Consider the following 9,890-nt stretch of genomic DNA (forward strand, 5'->3'; position numbering starts at 1 on the left):
TTTTCCATAATATACTTTGTATACTTATAAATATTAACTACTATGTGATTTTTCCGTGCTTATGAACGAATATAAATATTTCTAAAATAAATATATTATAATAATTGATTTCTATTTACTTTTAATATTAAATTAATTTATAATTTTTATGCATCATTTATATTAATAATATTACATATATACATATGATTTTATATATGTTATATCTAATCAGTATTGTTATTTTACAGTCGATTTAGTTATCATTTGGGTAAATTGGATTTCATCTCTGAATTCAACTGTAATATTTTTTATTCTAAATATATCAAAAATTTTATTAATTTCTTATTTGCATTTAGGTGGTTGTTGTCTTAGATATGTAAATATATTTTATGAAGATTATGTATAACTTAAGATATATTGTGCTTAGAATGAAATAAAAAAAATAAACTAAGGTGTATGATTCCAAATTACATAAATTAATAAAACGATAATATTATGAAGTCTCATGCATATATATAAATTTTACAAAAGAACTAAATTATAACAGTCAGTTAATATTTTATTTTAATTTTAATATGGTTTTAGTTGTCCTATGATTTATATTTATAAAATAAATTACTATCCTTATAAAAGTATATATTCTTTTCGTAGTTAAATCTATGATTTTAGATATAAATTGGATTGAGTCACTCATGTTGTGATTATATTGAGTTATATATATTTTCTTCAAATCCAAAATAAAGTAAATTATTTTTATTATAATTAAGTCAAATCAAATCAATTTTATATATCGTTTAAATGTGCATGATATTTATCAAATTATATGTTGATGTTTTTTTAAAAAAAATATTAGAAAATAAAGCGATGATCAATAGGAAGTTACATGCATATGTAGCTAATACATTTTTGGAAGCTTATGAACACATATCAATATTTACAATAATTAAAATATTTTATAAATTTTAAATAACTTTATGCCTCTTATTTATTGAATGAAAACTAAAATTTATTTTAAATAATCTTAAAATGAGAATTCAGATTTGCTTTGGTATTTTTATTATGGTTCTATTAAAGTTTCACAAACATAAAAACATAAATTTAAAATCAAATTTAATATCAAGAAAACAAATAACTTTAAAAATGATAAAATATAATATATCTACCTCATTAATTAAACTATTTTGTAACTATTTGATCAAACAATTTTTATTTTTAAAATTTATTTTTAGTTTTTAATATCTCTTAAAAATAATATGTAAACAAAATTGTGATTATATTTGAAAATAATATTGTATAAATAAAATATAATTTATCGATATTTTTCTGCTGTAATTGAAAGTTATTATAGTGAACTAAATATATGAAAATAAAAATATACATTTCAGTAATACTAATTATAAACTATTTTTAGTCAATTAAACACATTTCAGTTTATGTTACTTAATTATTTTGTGTAATTATTTAAGAAAATAGATAGATATATAAAAATATTTCTATTGCTTTGAATTTTTTTGTATTGTTTAAAATTATATTTTAAAATAAATAATATTTTTTTCTAATATCAAGATTATCTGTGTAAATTATTTTTAAGGAAATCACATTATATACAAATTTATATTTTTCATCTAAGAAAATATATATGTATATAAAGAAAGTATTTTATTACTTCAAAAGTATATTTTATGTTATTTTAAAATATTATTAAATTCAATATTACTATTTTGTGAATTTTCTGTTTTTCTGAAATCATATTATATATACATATATTTTCGTTTTTCAATTTGTTTGTTTTTAACATTATAAAAAAATTCTTTTTTATTATATGTTTATGTTTTTGGTAACTAAATAAATAATAGTATTTTAAATGTAATATTTTAATTCATTAAGGGTATCAGTGTAATCAACCATCATGAGAGTTAACGTGAGCACGACACATATGAAACTGACTTATCAAATAATATTATAGAGATATTTTGTTTTAAAATATCAAATAATTTAAGATTTTATTTATAAGCCGAAATACGAAAAACCAAAATTACCAGAATACTTTTTATCCGAAATATTTAAAATTATCAGAATTGGCCAAATTTTTATCAGAAAACTAAAAATCTGATATTTATTCTGAAAACCCGATTTATTTAGCTTTTTAACTCGAATTAACTGAAAAAGTAACCCAATGGGATTTACAATCACCTCAGATATTATCAGATTCCCAAATTTGGATAGGGAAATAGATTCTTGTGTTTCTCGGTGTCTAACTTTCAACGCTACCCACAATGAAAGATCCTCAGGTCCCTATCATAACAACAACCAAGATCGCAACAAACCACTTCCTCATCCAGCTAAATAAACTTCTATCTGTTCGATGATGCAGTAAATTTTCAGATTTGTGGGAAAACATGATATCCTACCTTACGATTTTGGTATAGGTTCAATAACAGTTACCAATATGAATAACTTCCAAACTCTTCAACAGTCCCATCCAAATAAGGATCCGACATGGTAACGATGGCTGATGCCTGATGGTAATTTCTTACATATTACTCATACTGAATTAACAAGTATCACATCATCATCAGGTAATTTACCACATACTGATGGTTTGGTTTGTCCATCAATTGCTAAGTCATTGTTATCTGTGTATAATCTTTTCATACTGAATCAACAAGTATCACATCATCATTAGGTAATTTACCACATACTGATGGTTTGGTTTGTCCATCAATTACTAAGTCATTGTGATGGTGTTCCTATTACTGGGAAACATCAATAAATGTTTGTACTGTTTAGAGGAGACTCATCTTTGTTGAATTTCCCTCCTTAAGCTCAAAACTAATCAAATCATAATCAAGCCTTAGTCCAAAAAGAAGAAACAACTAGAGAAAAGTGGAGAAGTATAGAAGAAGAATTGAGTAGAAGAAAAGAGAAAGTTATGGAGTTAGATATTTTGAAATAAATAATAATTTAGAGAAATCTAGAACTTTTTGGAGTGTGTTCCTTCACTTGTATAAATAGGGGTGCTTAGCACCATTTGTAATCATCCCACAACAAACAAAAGCAATCATAAAGAGATAGTAGTTTTTAAGAAAGAGTTCTTTCTAAGAGAGTCATAAAACACTCTCAACACAAAGCCTTAGTAGCAAATCCCTTTTCTAAAATACGAAGGCTATCTCAAACATAAACCGTCTACATTCCATCTCAACCTCTCAAAGAAAATACTATCCGCTATCTTTCCCAACAGCTGGTATCAGAGCAAGGTTACCGTTATCTTTGAAAAAGTGAAGATGGAGGCCACCGTTACCTTTGAAGGTGACATGTTCAAGCTCACGACGGACAACTTCTCTTATTGAAAACCGATGATGGAAGATCACCTTTATTGTAAGGATTTGCATGAGCCCATCATCATGAAGGATAAGCCGGAAGGAAAGGATGATAAAGCATGGGAGACTCTTAATAGAAAGGCGGTTGCCGTAATACGTAAGTATATCGACCGATCTCTCTTTGAACATGTCTCCACCTACACAAATGCTTTTGAATTATGGACAAAACTTGAATCCATGATTCAAAACAAAACACCTCGAAACAAAGCTCTTCTTGTTCGACGGTTGGTAAAGTTGGAGTACAAGGATGGCCAGAGCATGATGGAGCACTTGAACAATTTCAACGGGATTGTAAATCAGCTTAACAAAGTTGATATGAAGGTTGAAGACGAAATGCAAGCCCTTTTACTCCTTAGTTCACTGCCGGAGAGTTGGGACACACTACTTGTTACTCTAAGCAATTCAGCACCGGAGGGAAAGATTACCATGGACACCGTCACTGATAGCCTTCTAAACGAAGAAGTTCGCATGAAGGAGCGAGGTTTGAGTTCTTATTCAGAAGCTAACATTGTTGATAGACAGGGTAGAGAAGAGACTTGTGGTCACAACAAAAGCAGAGGACGAGACCAATCTCGAGGAAGATCAAAGTCACGTCCGAGAGTCACCTACTATTACTGTGGCAAGCTGGGTCACATGAAGTCGGAATGTCGGTTTTTCAAGAAAGACAAACAAGCCGGTAATATCAAACCAGACCGGCTCAATCCTACAAATAAGCATGAAGACAAGACTACCACCATTATGGAAGACCAGAGCAAAGAATTATATCTCGTTGGAGAATGTAATCTTAGCTCTGATGATAGCTCATGGATCGTTGATTATGGTGTTTTTTTTCACGTCACCCCTCATGGAAGTTTTTTCACAACCTACCAAAGTGGTGACTTTGGTAATGTTCAAATGGGAAATCAACGAAGAAGCAAGATTGTTGGAAAGGGAGATGTTATTCTTACATCAAACACTGGATGTAAGATAGTTCTCAAGGATGTGAGACATGTTCCCGACATGCGACTCAATCTCATATCAACCGGGAAGCTTGATGATACCGGTTTGGATAGCCACTTTGGCAGTGGCAAATGGAAGCTAACCAAGGGGAGTTTGATCATGGCTCGAGGAAGAAAAGAAGGCTCTTTATATGTAACACAAGCCAAGCTTTGCAAGGAAGAAGTAAATATCGCAAGTGATGACATCGATATATGGCACCGAAGACTCGGGCATATGAGTGAGAAAGGTTTAAATATACTTTCTCGCAAGAAACTACTTCCTGATATGAAAGGTATTTCTCTCTCACCATGTCATGATTGCTTAGCCGGAAAACAACATAGGGTCACTTTCCGAAGATCATCTACGCCTATGAGAAGAAAGCATATTCTTGATCTTGTGCATACTGACGTATGCTCCATGTCCGAGAAATCCAATGGAAGGGCATCATATTTCGTCACCTTTATTGATGACCATTCACGGAAGGTATGGGTATACCTTTTGAAGTCAAAAGATCAAGTTCTTGATGCTTTCAAGGAATTTGTAGCCCAAGCAGAGTGAAGTACGGGTCAAAAACTCAAGTGTGTTCGATCTGAAAATGGTGGAGAGTACCGAGGTCCCTTTGAAGCGTTTTGCAAAGCTCATGGAATCAGGATGGAGAAGACACCACCAAAGACGCCACAACTGAACGGGCTAGCAGAAAGAATGAATCGAACGATCACAGAAAGAGTTCGGTGCATGCTCTCTCATGCTAAACTACCCAAGCCATTTTGGGGAGAAGCCATAAAGACTGCAGTGGATGTCATAAATCTTACACCATCAGTTCCTTTGGAAGGCGATGTCCCGGAGGAAGTTTGGTCGGGTAAGAAGGTCTCTTACAACCATTTGAAGGTGTTCGGTTGCAGAGCGTTTGTTCATATACCTAAGGATGAACGAGCCAAGCTAGATTCCAAGACTAAAGGGTGCATCTATCTTGGGTCACCAAGAGATGATTTCGGCTATCGGCTTTGGGATCCCGTTAACAGAAAAATTATCCGGAGCAGAGATGTTGTTTTCTTCGAAGATCAAACAATCGAAGACATCAAAAAATCAAAGAAACCAAATCTAAGGGTTGTAAGGAATGAAGATTCTCATAAGCCTTAAGATCATGAACAAGTGATTGGAGGTGATGGCAAAGGGGATCCTATCATGGATCCGAATGGTGATGAAGGTGAAGAAGAAGTTCAAGTGGAGCCAGAGGAAGAACATGAGCCAAGAAGGTCTGAAAGAGAGACAAGACCATCTGTAAGATATTATCGAGATGAGTACGTTAATCTTACAGATGAGGGGGAGCCTCAAAGCTATGAGGAGGCCATAGGAGACACTCATAGAGATGAGTGGGTTGAAGCTATGCAAGATGAAATGCAATCCTTGCATGATAATCACGCTTATGAGCTGATGAAGCTACCAAAAGGAAAGAGAGCTTTGAAGAACAAGTGGGTGTACATGTTGAAGTATGAAGAGAGAAGCTCAAATCCAAGATACAAAGCTCGATTGGTTGTGAAAGGATTCAACCAGAAGAAAGGCATAGATTTTGAAGAAATATTCTCTCCAGTGGTGAAGATGTCCTCTATCCGAGTGGTTCTTGGTCTAGCAGCGGTTCTAGACTTGGAGATTGAACAACTCAATGTCAAGACGGCCTTTCTACATGGTGAACTCGAGGAGGAGATCTATATGGAGCAACCTGAAGGATTCAAGGTTCCAGGAAAAGAAGACTTGGTGTGCCGATTAAAGAAGAGTCTTTACGGCCTCAAGCAAGCCCCAAGACAATGGTACAAGAAGTTTGACTCCTTCATGGTGGATCACAACTTTAAGAAAACCAAGAATGATCATTGCGTTTTCATAAAGAGGTATGAAAGCGGCGACTTTCTCATATTATTGCTCTATGTTGATGATATGTTAATTGTGGGCCAAGATCGCAACAAGATAGCCGCATTGAAGAAAGATTTGGGAAGGTGTTTTGCGATGAAAGATCAGGGGCAAGCAAGACAGATTCTTGGAATGAAGATCACTCGGGATAGACCAAAGAAGCTCCTATGGTTGTCCCAAGAACGATATGTTGAAAGGGTGTTGGAGAGATTCAACATGCACAAAGCAAAGCCTGTGAGCACTCCACTTGGTGGACATTTCAAGCTAAGTTCAAAGAAAAGGCCAACAAGTGAGAAGAAAAAAGAGGAAATGAAGACTACCCCATATGCATCAGCAGTGGGCAGTCTCATGTATGCTATGGTGTGCACCAGACCCGATATTGCCTATGCCGTAGGAGTTGTGAGTCGCTTTCTCGCCAATCCAGGAAAAGAACATTGGAAAGCAGTTAAGTGGATCCTACGCTATCTACGAGGCACAACGAAGAAGTATCTATGTTTTGGCAATGGAAAACTTGAGTTGAACGTCTACACCGATGCAGACTGGGCTTGTGATAAAGATTCAAGAAAATCAACATCAGGCTTTGTTACTACCTTTGCAGGGGGAGCTGTTTCTTGGCAATCGAAGCTACAAAAGTGTGTAGCCTTATCCACCACGGAAGCGGAGTACATCGCAGCAACGGAAGCGTGCAAGGAGATGCTATGGATGAAGAATTTCTTGCTGGAGTTGGGAGTAAAGCAAGAAAAGTGCAACATGCTATGTGACAACCAAAGTGCTATTCACTTAGCAAAGAACCCAACGTTTCACTCTCGCTCGAAGCACATTGACATTCGGCATCATTGGATCCGAGAAGTTCTTGAAGAGAAACTCATACATCTCACAAAGGTACACACCGACTAAAACTGGTCAGACTTTATGACCAAAGTATTACCGATCAAGAAGTTTGAAGATTGCTGCAAAGGCACAGGCATGGCGACTGTTTCGGGCTAAATCGGGAAGGGGGAGATTTGTTGGATTTCCCTCCTTAAGCCCAAAACTAATCAAATCATAATCAAAACTTAGTCCAAGAAGAAGAAACATCTAGAGAAAAGTGGAGAAGTATAGAAGAAGAATTAAGTAGAAGAAGAGAGAAAGTTATGGAGTTAGATATTTTGAAATAATAATTTAGAGAAATCTAGAACTTGTTGGAGTGTGCTCCTTCACTTGTATAAATAGGGGTGCTTAGCACCATTTGTAATCATCCCACAACAAACAAAAGCAATCATAAAGAGAGAGTAGTTTTTAAGAAAGAGTTCTTTATTATAATTAAGTCAAATCAAATCAATTTTATTTATCGTTTAAATGTGCATAATATTTATCAAATTATGTGTTGATGTTTTTTTTTAAAAAATATTAGAAAATAAAGCGATGATCAATAGGAAGTTACATGCATATGTAGCTGATACATTTTTGGAAGCTCATGAACACATATCAATATTTACAATAATTAAAATATTTTATAAATTTTAAATAACTTTATGCCTCTTATTTATTGAATGAAAACTAAAATTTATTTTAAATAATCTTAAAATGAGAATTCAGATTTGCTTTGATATTTTTATTATGGTTCTATTAAAGTTTCACAAACATAAAAAACATAAATTTAAAATCAAATTTAATATCAAGAAAACAAATAACTTTAAAAATGATAAAATATAATATATCTACCTCATTAATTAAACTATTTTGTAACTATTTGATCAAACAATTTTTATTTTTAAAATTTATTTTTAGTTTTTAATATCTCTTAAAAATAATATGTAAACAAAATTGTGATTATATTTGAAAATAATATTGTATAAATAAAATATAATTTATCGATATTTTTCTGCTGTAATTGAAAGTTATTATAGTCAACTAAATATATGAAAATAAAAATATACATTTCAGTAATACTAATTATAAACTATTTTTAGTCAATTAAACATATTTCAGTTTATGTTACTTAATTATTTTGTGTAATTATTTAAGAAAATAGATAGATATATAAAAATATCTCTATTGCTTTGATTTTTTTTGTATTGTTTAAAATTATATTTTAAAATAAATAATATTTTTTTTAATATCAAGATTATCTGTGTAAATTATTTTTAAGGAAATCACATTATATACAAATTTATATTTTTCATCCAAGAAAATATATATGTATATAAAGAAAGTATTTTATTACTTCAAAAGTATATTTTATGTTATTTTAAAATATTATTAAATGCAATATTACTTTTTTGTGAATTTTCTGTTTTTCTGAAATCATATTATATATACATATATTTTCGTTTTTCAATTTGTTTGTTTTTAACTTTATAAAAAAATTCTTTTTTTATTATATGTTTATGTTTTTGGGAATTTTTTTAAAAAGAAGCTAACTAAATAAATAATAGTATTTTAAATGTAATATTTTTAATTCATTAAGGGTATCCGTGTAATCAACCATCGTGAGAGTTAACGTGAGCGCGACACATATGAAACTGACTTATCAAATAATATTATAGAGATATTTTGTTGTAAAATATCAAATAATTTAAGATTTTATTTATAAGCCGAAATACGAAAAACCAAAATTACCAGAATACTTTTTATCTGAAATATTTAAAATTATTAGAATTGGCCAAATTTTTATCAGAAAACTAAAAATCTGATATTTATTCTGAAAACCCGATTTATTTAGCTTTTTAACTCGAATTAACTGAAAAAGTAACCCAATGGGATTTACAATCACCTCAGATATTATCAGATTCCCAAATTTGGTTAGGGAAATAGATTCTTGTGTTTCTCGGCGTCTAACTTTCAACGCTACCCACAATGAAAGATCCTCAGGTCCCTATCATAACAACAACCAAGATCGCAACAAACCACTTCCTCATCCAGCTAAATAAACTTCTATCCGTTCGATGATGCAGTAGTTTTTCAGATTTGTGGGAAAACATGATATCCTACCTTACGATTTTGGTATAGGTTCAATAACAGTTACCAATATGAAGAACTTCCAAACTCTTCAACAGTCCCATCCATATAAGGATCCGACATGGTAACGATGGCTGATGCCTGATGGTAATTTCTTACATATTACTCATACTGAATCAACAAGTATCACATCATCATTAGGTAATTTACCACATACTGATGGTTTGGTTTGTCCATCAATTGCTAAGTCATTGTTATCTGTGTATAATCTTTTCATACTGAATCAACAAGTATCACATCATCATTAGGTAATTTACCACATACTGATGGTTTGGTTTGTCCATCAATTACTAAGTCATTGTGATGGTGTTCCTATTACTGGGAAACATCAATAAATGTTTGTACTGTTTGGAGGAGACTCATCTTTGTTGGATTTCCCTCCTTAAACCCAAAACTTATCAAATCATAATCAAGCCTTAGTCCAAAAAGAAGAAACATCTAGAGAAAAATGGAGAAGTATAGAAGAAGAATTGAGTAGAAGAATGAGAGAAAGTTATGGAGTTAGATATTTTGAAATAAATAATAATTTAGAGAAATCTAGAACTTGTTGGAGTGTGCTCCTTCACTTGTATAAATAGGGGTGCTTAGCACCATTTGTAATCATCCCACAACAAACAAAAGCAATCATAAAGAGAGAGTAGTTTT

The sequence above is a fragment of the Brassica napus genome, chromosome C2 (assembly GCF_020379485.1).
Source record: "Brassica napus cultivar Da-Ae chromosome C2, Da-Ae, whole genome shotgun sequence".
NCBI classification, from domain to species: Eukaryota; Viridiplantae; Streptophyta; class Magnoliopsida; order Brassicales; family Brassicaceae; genus Brassica; species Brassica napus.